Source organism: Rattus norvegicus, chromosome 8 (assembly GCF_021556685.1).
Source record: "Rattus norvegicus strain SHRSP/BbbUtx chromosome 8, alternate assembly SHRSP_T2T, whole genome shotgun sequence".
NCBI classification, from domain to species: domain Eukaryota; kingdom Metazoa; phylum Chordata; class Mammalia; order Rodentia; family Muridae; genus Rattus; species Rattus norvegicus.
The window spans coordinates 90116213-90134133 of record NC_141541.1 but is presented as its reverse complement, the minus strand read 5'-3'; positions in this window follow the sequence as shown (position 1 = coordinate 90134133).

The window sequence follows — 17921 nt, the reverse complement described above, 5'->3', positions numbered from 1 at the left end:
ATGACAACCATCATTCCTTTTCTACTTCCTCCTCCTTCCCTTTCTTCTTTATCCCCTCCTCCTCTCTTTCTGTTTTTCTTCTTCTCTTCATTCCCATAACACCGTATTTTTAAGAGGAACCACAGTAATAGTACAAGACGGCTCTGTTTCAAGATGACTTTTATTTGCAATGCACGCTGAGCCATAACAACACTTTAATTGTTTCTTGCAAGATGGGCAAGAGACCAAGTTTACAGATAAGAGTATATTTCTTTCCCTAACAGGCAAAAGTGCTTGATTGTTTGGTTCAGGTCTCCTGAGCTCCCGGAGCAGCCTGTGCTGTATAAAGGGCATCGTGTGCAGTCAAAAGGAGATTCAGCACCCAAGGAAATGAAAGAAAATATTAGAACCGTTATTATCTGTACTTACAATAGAAGTAGTGCACTGCAGATAAGAGTGCTCACAGTTCTTTTCTTTTTATTTATCTTGTGTCACATCTCCAGAACAAAGCCAATGTGTAGACATTTGAGGCCTGTTCTAATAACAAAACTGTTGCCCAAAATGAAATTCTTGACATACTAATCACTCTCTCTTGCCAAATCACTTTTTTATACGAATCATGTTTGTAGACACTTTAATAAGTGTTCTGCACTTAGTCATCTACTTAATTTTATTTTCTAAGTGGACCCGAAGCAGGCACAAATGAACAAAGCTTCTCAGGGAGGCCCAGAACACTACTTTCTGTCATGGTACAGGGTCTTTCTAAGGAGGCAAGAAGTGAAAACAGAAGGGACCATGAACAAAATGTTTCAGTGAGGAATTTGGTGATTTCTTTTCTTGATACTGAAGCTCTCTCTCTCTCTCTCTCTCTCTCTCTCTCTCTCTCTCTCTCTCTCTCTTCCTTGTGTGTGTGTGTGTGTGTGTGTGTGTGTGTACAAGTGTCTAAGTGTAGACAGGCGCTCATCTATGTTTGTGCATGAGTGTATAGGTGAGGGTTCAGCTTGGAACTAGAACTTCAATATACCAGTCCATCTTAGAATTTTGAAGTAGGATCTCACTCACCTGGGACACTATGAATTTTCTATGTTGACTATTCAATGAGCCACAGGAGTCCTTCTATCTCTGAATCCCCAAATAGACTTGAGGTTTTGAGTAAGAGTATTCAAAGAAATTGCCTGAATATTGTGAAAAAAACCACTAAATGCTAATTTGACTCAGACTCTGTCATAGAAATATACCAGACTCAAGGCCATGATCCATGAATTTTATATTATTTCTGGGACACATGTTTAATGGAAAGAGCAATGATTGGCCTTAATCAGATATATTAGCATTTTCTTCTATAATGTAATTCCTTCATCAGGCACATCTAGCCCCTGACCATGCTACTCCTAATTCTTACCTACTATCACTAGAGGTAACATTTTACATCTGCTTCCCTTGAGTATGATAAAAAATCCTCTCTACATTTTAATACTGTTATCAATATCTGCTTATTTTCTAAAATAATGAAATTATAAGGACAGTAGTATCAAAGAGGAAAGATATACAGAGCATTATAGATTCTACTAGGACTAGACCCACCAGGTTTGTTCATACTGTGTTTTTGTGACCTGATATTACTTGCTTGATGTACTCAATAGATGGAATGCGAAGAAATTTCATCAAGTTTGGAAAAAGTAACACAAGGTGCCCAAAACAAATTTCAATGATGTCACTAATATTTGTAGTCACACCTTCAGTTTCATGCAGCAACTGTTAGTTGCCTGTTTACAATTAATTATTAAAAGAAGCTCTAAATGTTGCTAGAGTGTTCTAAATCAGTGCTTGTCAAACTTTCTCTGGTGAAGGATCAGTTTTCCTTTTTGCTACTTTTGCATTGTTACAGGCTAATAATTTGAAATCAGATTACTAGGTGATTATAGTAGGAGGACACACAAATGCAAGCTTTTGTTATTTTAGTTTTGGTTTCCGCAGGCCCTAGCTTTCCCTATTAATTCTTCAGCAATGTCTTACCGCATCCTCTTCTGCTTATCTTATTATCTAGGCACCTTATTGCCGATCAGTGATAATCATTTCAAGGGCCACAGCAGTCTTGTGAACATGTTCCGAGATACACTGAAGTATGCTGTCAGCATCTCTGTGCCAGAGGGAGGAAGTGGAATGTTCCGGGAAACCTTGCCAGATAAGCTGTCAGAACAGAGACCTGGGAGACATGAGCAGATCAGTTGGCATGGCATGTCACTGTCCCCTTCTGAAGCAGAGGAAGTAAGAATTGAAAGAACAAGCATCTATCAAAACAGTCACTTGGAAAACAGTGTGAAGTCGATTAGCAACTGAAAAGAAATCATGTCAACTCGTTCCTTAACTAAACTAAACTAAATGTTCTCTTCTTGTACCTCACCAATGCCCAAAAGGACAGTAGCTGTAGACAGGGAGCTGTAGGGGGGACAAAGGTTTGTACAAACTTCTCCTATGTCATTTTTGCAGTGCAAGTCCTACAATACTGAATACATTGGCTCCTCTTAGTCAAATTTATTTGATGTTTATTCTAAATATTTCTCCTTTTATTAACTAGGTTGGTATTTCTTATTTATATTTAGTCACCATTGCTTGCCATTGCTGCTTCCTTCCTGCGATTTTAGAGGAGGTTATCTCAGTGTTAGTTAATGGGTCATTCTCAGCAGTAGAAATTTTGTTTATCAAATGGACTTCAGCATTTTTCTTTGTAACATGACTTCGTGGAGTTCGTTAGTTTTGGTGTATTATAATTTATTTTACTTCAGATTCTATTATTTTATATTTTACTTTTCTCTCTATTTTTGCTGTAATGTGCATTGATAAAACTGAAAAATTTGTGGTTTCAAATCGTGTCTCAAACCAATTGTTCCCCTAATTATGACCTTCAGAAAGATCCAACTTCTGCCTTTCTTTTTTTGTTGTTCCTATGAAGTAAAGGGGAAGTGATATGGTAGGCATAATTCCTTGTGATGGTTGTTTAGGAAAGAAGGAGGAAGGACTTGCTATAACGTGTTTGTTCAAAACATTTTATCTGACATTCTGTCTTAAGGCCTAATTTTACTAGATTAAAGTCTGTGAACAAGGGCTCTGTGCCCTTAACTTAACTATTTACATATTTTCTTATTTATCTATTTATTTATTGAGAAAAATTGATATTTCCTTTGCAATGTAAGAAAAATATATAATATATCATATAGTCAGTGTTCAGTTTATGTAAAGAAGATACACTATGACTCTGGAAACTCTTATAAATGGAAGCATTTAATTGGGGCTGTCATAAAATTTCAAAGGTGTAGTTCATTGTTGTCATGGCAGGAACCATGGATCAGTGCAGGCAGACATGACACTGGTTAGTATCTAAGCACTCTACATCTGTTTCTGCAGACAGCAGGCAGGGAGGAACACCCTTCCTGGATTGAGCATTTGAAAACCCAAACCCTACACCCAGTGACACATGCTGTCTATCAAGCCCACAGATACTCCAACAAGACCACACTTCCTAACCGCAGCACACAGCACTCTTTCCAAACGATCAAGCATTCAAGTACATGTCTATGTGGGCCACTCTTATTCAAACCACTGCACCCATATTTTCTTTTTATGAATACCATGTGCCACTTTGACTTCTTGTCATCCCTTCTTTGACTTATATTTTTCTAATATAACTGAATTTTAGGGTTTTTTTTGTGTAACCCAAGTAGTTTAAAACTTTATGTTTACCAGCTTTATTTCATTTTATTTGCATTACTTACATGGCTCAACTAGCACGGTGTTAGACCTGACCCAACTGTGGTGAGAATAGAATGGAGACACAGGTAGAAAAAGGCTGGAAGGAGGGAAAAATGAGCTCTAATGGGGTCGCCACCAACAGACAGAAACCCAGTATATTTATTATTATTTATTTGCCACTCAGGTTTACGATCTCTATACAGTAGAGTGGGAATGAGAGACATGGTAGGAAATCTTGCTAGGAAGTCTCTGTAGCAGGCCAGTTTTAGATTGTGGCATATCGTCCCAGAGGAAGAAGTTCTGGTTGATAGTTTCTGCATACACTGGCTTTAGCTTAAGGCTGATATTGTTCTTAACACTGGACTTTGGCCAGAGAAAGCCATTGCTGTTTCTTTGACCTAGACCTGAGAAAGGCTTTGGAAGCCTCATGGGTCTGAGTCACTGAGGACTTGCATCTGGCTGTGCCCATGTCAATAATACTTACACATTCCCTCAGTTCTCAACTCCTACCTCAAATTTATAACCTGAAAATGACACCTAAGCTCTTGAATCTGATAATTTTCTGGTTGCTAGCAAATACTTTAGTATTCATCATTTAGCAAAAGTTAAACTCATTCTTTGCATTTCAGATCTATCTATCTATCTATCTATCTATCTATCTATCTATCTATCTATCTATCTATCTATCTACAAAAGACTGACCTGAAAACAGATCAGAAACTATTTTTCTTCCTGAAAAGCAAAGGGTTAACTAGAGACATGGAAAGAAGAGACTTCTTGAAGCCAAGTCCCTCCAGCCTGAGCCTAAATTGCAGTTAGTAGAGGAGGATAAGGGAGCCAGTGACAGCTGGCAGGTCACTATGAAGGTTGTTAGGCAGTAAATACACACAAAACTGACATCCAGGTGGGGAATGCTTTCTGTAATTTCCCCTTAGGTACTGTTTGTAGTCACTGATCTTCAGATATTGAAAGTAAACATTCTTTAATATCATAATCAGAAGATCAAATACACTCCATGGTTGGCACCTTAACGGGGGGTGGTAGGAATGGAAAATGCAGTGCTCTTAAAATACAGTCTCTGCTAGCAAGAAGCTCCTTGCCGTTACTCTGATGGCAGAGGAGAAAACCCTTGGCAAGAATGGAGGAAAGGATGTGTGAGGTATGTGGTTTTCTTGACAAGTGTGGCTCTGATCCCTGTATTTGAAAAAAGCAAACCAATCAATCAAACCAAGTGGACAGTCAGAAAAACAACCAAACAACAACAAACAAACAAAACATGTTCATTGGATCCAGATGTCTCAAAATTCTTGGCAAATAAGACTATGTTAAAGAGAGAATAAGGCAAACTCCATCTCTTATCCGTTTGTCTTTCATTAAAATCCGCTTCGAGAATCCAAGTACACTTGAGTAACCACCTCCTTCCAAATCTGCTTAGAGAACAAACACATTATAGTAAGTCCTTCCTCCTTCCTTCCCAAATGACCATCACAAAGAATTACCCCTACCAAGTCACTTCTCCTTTACTTCATAGGAACAACAAAAAAAGATAGACAGAAGTTGGATCTTTCTGAAGGTCATAATTAGGGGAAGAGTGGGTTTGAGACAGGATGAAAGTCAAAGAATACATCTCCTGTCACAGCTGCAAAGGGAAATGACAACAGTGTCAGAGCTGCTGACTGACAGTTTCCACTGCCTCCTCGTCCCCACAGTGTAAGTGCTGCTGGTTTTACTTTGAACATCCACATAGTCTACAAAATAGGAACAGTTTAAAATTGGACACTTTAGAGGCAGCTGAACTTTTTTCTTAGCACCCCTGCTATCATTAACACAGGAGGGAGGTGGTGAAGTAGGGGCCTAGACACTGAGCATCTTCCAGGGACAGGTGTTTCTAAGGATTTCCAGTCTATCCTAGCCTTAGTCAGCTGAAGTAAGGGTGCTCAAGGGAAGATATGTCTTCTCACGCAGTTACATGGGGATGCATCAACAAAAAAGGGTATATACTCTATGTGGTCTGAAAAAAAATGTTCAAACTGGTTAAAGTTGACAGAAACATGAAAATATGAGATTGTCTTGTTATTATTTAATCCCTAGTAAGAAATTCATTTAACAATGTTTTCTTTTGAAACAACTGTATACATTATGCAGCTTGAAGACTTCTCTTTATTGCTCAGTCAAACTGGGTGACAAGACCCATAAACAAAAAAAGATAAATTTCAATTTTTACAAATATTATTTCTACATAATAAATGCATAGAAACTTAAGAAAGTACGTAAAGCCATGTGAACATTTCATACCTCTAACCAGATAGGTGTTTTATAGTATAAGAATAAATATTACTTTGGTATTCTAGGAAAAAGAAAACACAAACATACTAAAATGTCAAGAGAGCTCTGATGTGAGTCTAAAATATTCAACCAATTTGCTGATTGCAAATGCTATCAAACATTTTATCATGTCCATGGTGAAATAATATCTTGTAATTTTATGAAGATATATTATTGTTATTTTATATGTTAACCTAACTGATTTCAACTATAATTTATTTTATGTTTATCTTATATTTAATTAAAATACTTCATACAATATATTCCGATAATATTTTCTTCTCTCACAATTCTGACCTAATCCTCCCCAACTTCCTGATACCCAACTCTGCATATTATCTTCATCTCTTTAGAGAATAAACAAGCAAGCAAATAAAACCAAAAATCAGAATTAAAACCAAAACCAAATAAAGAAACCCACAAGAAACACACACACACACACACACACACACACACACACACACACACACACACACACACACACACAAGTACATTCATCAATTTTCTTAATTCAACTTCAGGAGTCTGACTAGACTCACTTCATGAGGCCATCTGCTTAATGGATTAAGCTTCAAAACTTTATCAGTCTCACTGTATAGCTACATTTTACATCTTCCTCAGCTGAATGACGTAATGAAAATACCAATTCAACCCGGTACTTCTCCTAAATAGAAATAACAAAAGGGAGTGCATTACACTTTCAGACTATTCCTCCACTCAACTGAGCTACTGCAAATTTTTTTCTTCAATTTCTTTTCTTTAAACTTTTACCTCTTGCACTGTGTTTGCTCACTTTAAGTGAGAACACTAAAAGAAATCACATCCCACAAGTTTTGAGTGTCTGGGATTTATCTTAGGTTCTGACAGTATTCTGGCGTCCTTGGAAAAAAAACTGCTTCCAAGACTGAAAGAGGAAACTTACAGAGTGAGTGTAAAGTATTTCTTTTTTAGGACTAGACAATATTAGCCTTTCCACCTAATATTAAGAATGTCATGGATACACAGGAGTCAACTTAAATGTCACAAAGCTAATTTAGTTAATAAGATAATGCAGTATTAAAGCAAAAGTTGAATGTTCATGAATAAACACACACACACACACACACACACACACACACACACACACACACACACACACACACACACACACGGACAACTGAACGCATAATTTACCAGGGGAGTTGAGATCAAATATTTGTTAGAACTCACTCACAAAATTATTGTTCTTAAGGTTATGACTACTGATTCATTCATGTTTGTTATGAAATTTGAAGATTTCCCATACCTATTCTTTCAGGGGTAGGAATAGAATTCTTGGCACACACTTTGCCACTGATCCAGCTGCAGCCAGATCCAGGTTTTCTATGTCCCCTGGAGTAAGATTTGGTGGGGTTTTTTGTTTGGTTTGTTGGTTGTTTTTACTGTTGTTGTTTTAACTAGGATTATGCCCATTTTTCCACATTATCTAGTATGTTGACAATAATTGTTCATAATGTCTTTATTGGTCTTTTTAGTGCTGGACGGATGTATTGTTGTATTTCCTTGTTCATTTTATTTTTCATTTAGTTGAGCCTCATAATTTTTTCTCTGATCTTGAAAAAAATTTTTGCCAAATTTGTTTGTTTTTCTAAGCTGACTTAGCCCAGTTGATTCTTTTTACATTAATTCCTTAGTGTGATTTGTTCCCATCTCCTCTCCATCCTTTCCTAATGGTAGGGTTTTTTTTTTTAGTCATCCAATCTTAATTGTTTCAAGTATAAAGAGTAAAGTTAGATTGTTTAGCATTGCTAATTTCATCACAACTGGGTTTTAACACTCCTTTTAAAGCACACTGCATGTTATGGTAAATATATTTTTCTGTTAATTGTCCCAAAATACTTTTAGAATTTCCCTTTGATTTGCTATTTGACATATGGCTAACCACAACTAAGGCAATAGAGGGGGTATATGCTGGTATACGCTGTCCAAATCTTCAGTAGCATTTAAGAGAATGCAGTTAGCTGGAAAGAGAAATATCTCTAACAGTGTGGTATTGATTGGTACGTATGCAGGGAGTAACGAAGTTGGAAAATTATTATATTTTGATTTTCCTTAAAATACTTAAAGAAGCTCTAATGAGTCTTACACACACACACACACACACACACACACATATATATGAGATTAATAATTCACTATTTTGTTATCTAGGTGTGGTTTTAGTATTAAGTTGGTATGTATGTCATCAAAATAACTTAGAAGTACTCCTTCTCAATGAAAAGTGTGATATAAAATAGTTAGACAAAAAACAGCAGAGAATAGAATTGTAGTTGCCAGGAGTAAATACAATAGTGATAAAATCATAGAAAATCTCAATTATGCAAATGAAAAAATGCTGAGGATCTAATACATAATGCTGCAAGTTAATAGTCCTACATTGAATTCTTGAAATTTGCTATGAGACTACGTTTTTAATATTAGCAAAACTCACATCCACACCCTCCATAGTATTAGGACAATTTGATATTTTGAATGGATTACTGTAATATCCTGACTGGCTCATAATGCACACATATTTCAAGGGTAGCAGTGACTTTGCTATTTCTCCGATAACATACCCTTACCAGAGGGAGGATTTACTTTGGCTTACAGTTCCAGAGGACATGCAGTTCATTATGGCTGCGAATTCAGGAAAACAGCAGCAAGAGAGCAGCCTTAGAGAAGCAGAGCTATGACATTTCATTAATACCTATGAAGCAGGAGTGGAGTTTAGGGAGAGAGGGTAATAAGACTTCAAACACTTCTTCAGTCAAGGCTTCACCTCCTAAACATTCCATAAATGACCTATGCAGTGCCACCAATTGGGGACCAGGTGCCCACATTCACAAGTCCTTGGCTAATATTTCATTCATTACATCAAGTTGGGCAGTTGTATACCTGAAATTTAATTGTCAACTATCAAAAATATACTAAAGATAATTAGGATATCACTACTAGGAAAGAACTCTGAGACTATTTTTATGATACTATTTAATGCAGTCAAAAATCTCTATATCAAAATCCAGAGCGCTAGTATTTGGATAAATATAGCTAGAAACACATTCAATTGTTATAGCAGATATAACACATTATAAAACACTATCTCAATTCACTGGACTTTCAAGTAGATGTTGTTGGGACAATTGGATAAACATCATTGAATACAGAGTGAGGCAATCTTCTTAAAACAAACACTGAATGAACTCCACAAGAGTCAGAGTTCTAATTAAAAAATGCAAAACTCAGCACTGGAAGAAATCAAGAGCACTCTTTAATAACAGTGCAGAAAGCGTGGGATTCTAACTATATGTCAAAGTAAAAGATACAGCAAATGAAAAGGTAATTATTTTGGACTTTATAAATATTTATAATTTATAAATATTTTATGTATAATTACACATAAATATATAAATGTTTATATAAATTCTCACATAAATATCTCTAATAAGTCACTTATATTGAAATTTGCATGAAGAGAAGGATATCATAAACAAAATCAAATAGCAAATGACAAACCGGAAGAAATTATTTGCAGCATATATCAAAGGTATGGAGTTAACATTCACAATAAATAATACATTTCAATAACTTTTGAGCAAATATCATGACAAAAATGGGTAGATGGCATAAGTAGACATACTTCTATACATCTGTGTACATAAAAGCTTGTAAAATACTAAAAGTAAATAAGTATTGAACTCATAAAAGACCAAGTTCAAAAGCTTGAGGAATCTTTCTGATAGGGATTGGTGTCAAAGCTATGGGGAACAGCCATTCTTTCCTCTGCTAAAGAAATGAACATTGTACAGCCTCTAAGGACAGAACCATGCCATTGTCTTTAAAGGAAACTACCTTTGCCCTTTGAGTCACCAGTCTTTGTTGTGGGAATAAAATAAATTATCTCAAGTGATTAAAAAACTAAGAAAGAAAACGAAAACCAGTGTAATTCAGGCTTATTAGTTAAAGAGTGTCTTAATTCAAAGTTGATAACTAAATTGTTAAGTTCTCAGATGAAGTAGAATGCAGTTAGCTGGAAAGAGAAATTTCTCTAACAAAATGGTATTGATTGGTAGGTATGCAGGGAGTAACAAAGTTGGAAAATTATTATATTTTGATTTTCCTTAAAACACTTAAAGAAGCTCTAATGAGTCTTAAGTCTGAGTAGTAAGGTTACATGGAAATGAAAACGCTTATAGAATTTCAAAGTGTCAGCCCATGCATTGTTTATTATGTGCAAAACAGCGGTAGTAATTCAGTGGAGAAACTGGGGAATATTTTGACCTTGTGATCAAAATTAGCATTTCCATAAAGGGCAGACAGACATTGTGTTCTCCAAATGGGATATCCTCTAAAGGTCACCCCTATCATTGATGTAGCATTCCAGCAGCTGGGAGTGCCGTGCTTGAATCTAATTATGAGGAAACATCAGACCAAAGTAACCCAGAGCCTCCTGGGTTAAAATAACTGATTAGTATCCTTCAAGCTATCAATGCTGTTAAACACATAGCAAAGAGAAACATCCGGGCTACAAGTTAAGGGGATATAAATAAATGTATTACATAATCCTCAACTAGATCTTGTACTGTAGAGAAAGGTACCATCAAAGTGTAATGGCTAAATGACTGAAATAGGAGAACGACTTGAAGTTAAATAAAAGAATGAAGTTAGATAGAAGCTCTTTAGTGCTGCTACATGTTGAGTTTTAACAATATACTGACCATGTCTTTTTAAGCCCCCGTTATTCTCATGCTCATGTTAAATACTTGCATGTGATCATTTGCATACATAGAAAACCATGAGCACGGCTTGTATTTTCATTTTATTCCTCATACATAGTTTAAAGAATAGGAAAAAAAGTCGCTGATATTTATTTAGCTACTCATCCCCTTGTCTCTCCATCTGCATTCCTCACGACTGAAGTTTGACTCAGATGTGATTTTCCCAGGCTGAAATTTCCTGGAAGCCTGTCTTTCAGGAGCACATTTTCTGAGAACAACTTTTTTGTTTCTCTTCATCTTAAGTTGTCTCTTTATTTCACCTTTGCTCAAAAGTATTTTTGGAAACACAATTTTTGGCTGCTAGGATTTTTTTTTTTATTTTTTGGTATTTTTTTTTTGGTTATTTTTTGGTATTTTTTATTGTTGCTGCTTTTAAGATCGTAGGGTAGTTTTCCACACCTTTCAAATGCTAGTAATACCATGCTCCCTCTTCACTTATATTTCATGAATTAAGACATTTATTAATCATTGACTTTTAATGAGTTTAATTATAATGTACATAGGGCTTGTTTGCTTGCTTACCTAATATTGGTTTGATGTACTCCTTCAAACTCAAATATGTTCAGTGTCTTCAATAAATTCAGGAATTTTTCAGAATTTGTCAAAAACATTTTTCTTGCAGCATAATGAAGCTCATGGTTAAATATTTGATTATTGCTCTACAGGTCCTTAGGCCTGTGATGTTTTTTAAAGGATTTTAGGTTTTTCATTGTGTCGTTAGTTATTTCAAAAGCATTGACTTTCTCCATAGTCAGCCTTCTGCCGTGGAACCCACATAGTGCACACTGCAGTAACACTTTTATTTTTGGAAAACTTCCAGTTAGCTTCAGTGGTTTTGTTTGCTCTTTTTTTTTTGAGTTTCAATTTGTGGGGAAAACTCCATTCAAACATTTAATATATACTTTTTCCCTCAAGGTTGATCTTTGAAGCCTCTGTGACAATTCTCATTGTTTTCTCATTTCACCATCATTATTCGTTGATTGTTTTCTCTCATCAGAAGTGGTAATATTCATAGTTTATATTCCCTTGGGTGTTTTTAATGTCTAGTATTTTAGTTTATATGCTGGACACATAGACATGAGTTGCTGTGAGAATGCAGACCTTGTCAGGGTCCACTGGAGAGTGATATGTGGCTTCTGTGCTTGTTTATAGGCAATCCACACAGGTCAGTTCAGCTGCTATGGATTCTTTCTTGCCTTCTGCCAGTGTTGATTCCATTGTCAGTTATGTTTCTGAAGCTTTTGTCTCTTGCCATACAATATGTTGGAGTTTTAGGAGCTGGCGGCTATTCTATACACACTCAGGCCACAAGTAAGTCCGTGGCTCTCACTGCCTCATCCACATTACTATAACATGTCCTTCGTGGCTCTAGTCTCTTTGAATCCGCTACCACTACCCACAACTCCAAGTGCCTTATCTCCTAGGTCCTTGGGCTATGGGGGTAGAACTTTTTCAGAGCATCAGTCTGCTGCCTAGGAATTACTCTTAGCAGAAGGATATGGGACGGGGAAAACAACAACCACCAAAAACCCAACATGTCATTGGCCCCAAGCACTCTTTAGACATCAGTCTAAAGTGCTGTGTCCCATCTGTGGGTTTATCTTTCTAGAGACACTGGTTTGGCCGTAGGGTTTCTCATACCTATGAGATCACCTCAGTGTATTCAGTATGAAAGGAAAAATGTCAAGATTTCTTTCCAACGTCTGCTATTTGTATGCTGCATGGCTATAACATAAATGATTTCTTCTTGGGTGAACATAAGAAAGACTACAGAGAAGGCACACAGACACTTAGCTAAGACCAAGTATTTAAACAAATGAGTTCATAGAAAGTACTTCCCATTTGTACCACGATAGATATATGATATAACAGATATACCTAAACAGATAAAATGAATTAATTATTTGCATCTAATAACAGTTATCAAAGAGGATGCATGTTAAAATGTAGTAAAACATCTAAAAAAGTATATTTGTGAATAAGGTAGGGTTTTCTTTGGCAAATTTGTACTGAATTTTATTGATTTGTAAAGAGCTTCCTAAAAATTTTGAAAACATATTTATGTATATTCCTTCTAACACAACACCTCTATTCATTTATTTCCCAATACTTCTCTGAAAGCACTTATCATCTTCATAGCTGTATTTTCTTTGGTGGTAAATAAGAATAGTTTCTAACATTATAGATGAAAAGAATATGTTTCTAAAATAATTCTCAATTCTTCTTTGTATCCTTAATTCCGAATCCTCCTTTTTCTTTATAAAAGCAAATTAATATGGTGTAGCCATAAAACTAATGTAAACACAATTTGGAGACTTATCAATGAATGTATTAAGTATTTTTGAAATATTCATTGTATTAACTTCCATAAAACTGCATCAAAAACTATAAAAACAGAGGCCCAAACAAGACTGTAAATACTTGATTAGGGTGAATATAAGACTCTCTGAAGTAGAATAAAAATTCTACAACATCAGACTTCTTGAATAAATGCATCTGCTTTCTCAGGTTGATTTTTAAAACAAGTAGTTAGAAGAAGTACATTTGTCTTGGTGGTTTATTCTTATAAACATACTCCCCAATATCAACAGTGCAACATCTGGAAACTACTTGTTCTTCCTGGTCATATATATTTCTTCTTCTACCCTGAATTTCACAAAGGCAGGGAGTTTTCTTACAAGATTTCACTCCAAAATATACAGTAGTTTCTGTTACGATGAAACCTAAAAACACTTTCTTTATAAATAGCAGTTGAGTGTTTATAAAATGGTAATTCATATCTACATACAAAGTCTTCATAGGCATGCAGACTCATCATTCATAAACATAAAATAATTGATTACCCCTCTTCCTACAGTATCAAGATTAAAGGCATCACAATTCTTCAGTGATTTATATACATTCTAGCACTGTTTATCTTCAGTTGTTCTTTTCCCATCATAAGCAAAACCTCACAAAGGAGGCTGAGTCTGTATGTGAAATTCTTTTTCTTATGAAACTTGTCAGTGAACAGAAAGCAAATCTTTCAGCTGATGTTTTAGAATGTTGTATTTCTGCTCTCTTAAAATCTTCAGTTATAACACTCATTACTGAGTCATCTTTATACTCGGGTACACAGCACATATCATGCATCTAAAATTATTGATAATACACATATGAGTGTAGAGAGGTGGTATAAAAAGTTGTGAAGATGAGACAAACAGAAAAAGTGGCATGAAGGCAGATAATGGTAGGTCTCTACATTGGCAGATCATGGTAATACTCACACTCACCACTGACTTAAACCCTCCTCAGATCTTAAGTGGGACATTAAGTTTCAACTCAAGACACAACTGGAAGGGGACTTGAGGAGAGGAGTTCCAGTAGAAGAAGGTTGAGTGAAGGGAATAGGGAGTGAAAATGACTAAAATAAAATTTGTGAGTGTGTGTTGAGAGAGAGAGAGAGAGAGAGAGAGAGAGAGAGAGAGAGAGAGAGAGAGAGAGAAACTGTCCAACAACAAAAAGAATTTAAGTAAAAAATTTTTGGATGAGAATGCTGCATACTATTAGTGAGACCTGTTCGTGTGGATGAATTAGGTTAGGGAAGTAAAACCAGAAAAGAAACTCAGACATAAACTGACTGGTTTTGTCTCACAGAAATAAATAGAATTTGGAATAAGCCAAATATTTCACATTGTGCGTAACAGGTAATTTTATAGGTTAGAGGAAAGGAATTGATATAAGGAAGAAACAACATTGATGTTTACATGTATAAAGCCATTGATCAACTAGATCAGCAATTTTCCTAGTGCAGAAGAGAAGTAGGAAAACATTGTTCCCAGGGCACAAAATGGTTAATAAAATATGTGTAAGGAGTTACAGATAAGTGACTTGAGATCTGTTGATAGAATCAGAGTAAAGAAATTGGTAAAGATTTACCAATTTCAAAATGCAGTGGGAACTAATGGAAAGAAGGAAGGAGGCGGCTATATGAGTGAAACTTCTCAGAGTGTCAGCACTTAATACTTCAGCCATAGATATACAAAATAACCTTTAAGTTAAAGGGAACATATCCACTTGTTTTCTTTCAAACAAGAAGCTCAATGAGAAAGTCAAGCTTAAGAATATCAACTATGGAGATTTCACAAAGCGATCATATTAGTCAAGAATACAAGGAGACCCAGAATTAGTGGGAGGTCTACAGATCCTTGAGGATGTGTATTATAGGAATTGTCAGTCCAAAGACCCACACTGCTGTAAACACTGGAAAGCTAGGAATGCTAATGTTAAGATTAATAATAGTCAATAAAAGCCCAAGGATAGGGGAAACTGAGGGTATACCTCCCCACTGAAGCCAAAGTTCTGAGAAGGGAGTTCTTGGAGTACTCATCCTGGTGTTTAGAGGCTGAAGATTCTGGGGCTGTGGACAATCTCTACACAGGAAAATGTGATGGTACCAACTAAATGAGAGAAGCAGAATTTGACTTTCCATTTGTCCATTTTTATTCCAGATAATTTGTAGAGTTTAAATGTCTTTTGATATGTTAGTGAAGCTTCTTTATCCAGGCTATTTACTGAAAGGCTAGCATCCATCATTAGTGTTCTCATACACAGTCATGTTACTCATACATTTAGCTATTACATCCTGATTTTTAGAAAAACAAGCAAACATTGTATTTCTGAGAGGATAACTGGGCACTTGAAATTCCAATAGACTTTACAATATTCTGGAACTGGATTGTAGTATCACTTACTTAAACTAGCACAATAATGGCCTTCAACAAAACTTATCAGCTGTTTTCATAATTTTGTACTGGAGGTAAAGATTGTATCTCAGGCCCTGAGGATTATAAGAACATATTCATCATTCTGCTATATCCCCAAACTACATTTTATTCTCTCTCTCTCTCTCTCTCTCTCTCTCTCTCTCTCTCTCTCTCTCTCTCTCTCTCTTTCTCTCTCTCTCTCTCTCTCTCTGGATGATATTTTCTAGTTTCATCCATTTGCCTGCAAAATCTATGATGCTTTAATTTTAAATAGCTGAATAGTATTCCATTGTATAAATGAACAACACTTTCTGTATCCATCCTTGGTCTAAAGATATCTGGGTTGCTTCCAGTTTCTGGCTATTACAAATAAGACTGCTATGAAAATAGGGGATCACATATCCTTCTGATATTATGGAGAATCTTTTGGGTATATGTCCAGGAATGGTATATATGGGTCTTCAGGTAGAACTATTTCCAAATTTCTGAGGATTGATTATACAAGTTTGCAATTCTGCCAGCAATCAAGGAGTATTCCTCTTTCTCAACATCTTCACCAGCATATGCTCTTGTTTGAGTTTTTGATCTTAGCCATTATGATTGGTATAAGGTAAAATCTCAGGGATATTTTTGTTTGCATTTCCCTGATGACTAAGGATGTTGAAAATTAAAGTGCTTCTAGGCCATTTAAAATTTCTCTGTTCAGAAATCTCTGTTTAGTTTTGTTCTCTAAAGTAATGTAAGCTGGGAACTAGCTTTCAAGAGAAAGATATATTAAAAACAAATGATAAAAATGTGATATTTATACAACCAGTGAGAATATGTTGGCAAAGTCATGGGTATATGACTGAAAGAATAGAATCATAAAATACTAATCTTCATAGAAAATCCTGATCATAACACATTAGTCAGCTTAGCTGATTAAAGATTTAGTCTCATCTGGATTACACTGACTTAAGAAGACTTCCTCCTTGATTGCTGTATTGAGCTATTCAATTTCCATGGTACCCAAATTATTTGGGATTCAAATGCTTCACAGAATAAAACATCAAATTGTGGAGCTGACTGTGAAAGCTTGATATAGAAAACATTTAGATTTCCCAAAGAAACTGAAAATATTTAAGGGGGAAGCAAAGTGCATCTCTTTAGCAAATAATGTGAAAACTTAGTGATGTTGGCTGCCAATGATTTTTAACCAGACCTTGGAATAAAAATTGTAATCCAGGGGCAACCTGCTTGGTATTGAAGTACTTACATAAGATTCTAAAGAAATATTCTCATTATCATAAAAGAAGATATGTTTACATTGAAGTTCTTGTACAGCTTAATATGGTGAAGAATAACATGAAATTCTTTCAATGCAGGACAATGGCTCACATTTTAGATAGATTCTACAATGCAGGTACAGAGGGATTACAACATTTTCAAATAATACATATGATGTTATGGTTTGGGCTAAGGAAGTTTGAAAATTCTACTCTAATAAGTCAAAGCATCTTTTTCCTCCAGCTTTCTGGGCAAGCAGAGCTGATATCTTCCATGTAGTTCTTGAGAACAAGTATAACATGATAGCTAATAATTGTACAGCCAAAAAACCTACCATTGAGTTATATCATAATTGCACATAACCTGATTGCTATTGAAAATATAATCATAGCTTTGGGCATCTGCTCTCTGATTTTAACATGGAGATAAAATCTATAGGATTGTTGATGGAATTTATTCATACATATCAATATCCAATGGATTTCTCTTACAGCAACATTTGAGGTATACCAAACAGAAGAAAATCTTTAATATCATCATGTTGAGAGGAAAAATAGGCAAGGTGAGCCTCTCTCATTGAACGGTGTCTCCTTAAACCACAGTGATAATGTTTGTAATAGTGTTTCCAATCAATGTGCACTTGGTTTTAATCATTTTAGTATTTAATTCAAGGCTGTTTTTGCTTTATCCAAGTCAAATTGTCACTGGTATAAGAATTTATCTTTGATTCCCTGTGATCGTTCTTTAAATTTTCATTATGGAATAACTGTTAGTATTACTTACAAATTTTAGATATTGAAGGATAACTTTACATATTACATTCCCATACTTAACTAGCATCTAGGGCATTTCAGAGGTGTTTAGGTTATAAGAGAACATACTTCATGATTGGAAACAGTGCCTTTACAAAGGAATCAATACAGTATCCATGTTCGTTTTACCATGGAACACATAAGAAGGGCATGTCTATGATGAAAGTGCCATCAGAAGACAAAGAATCTGATGGAGACTGGAAGATGGATTTCCACACTTGAAGAGCATAAGGAACTAATTATAAGGA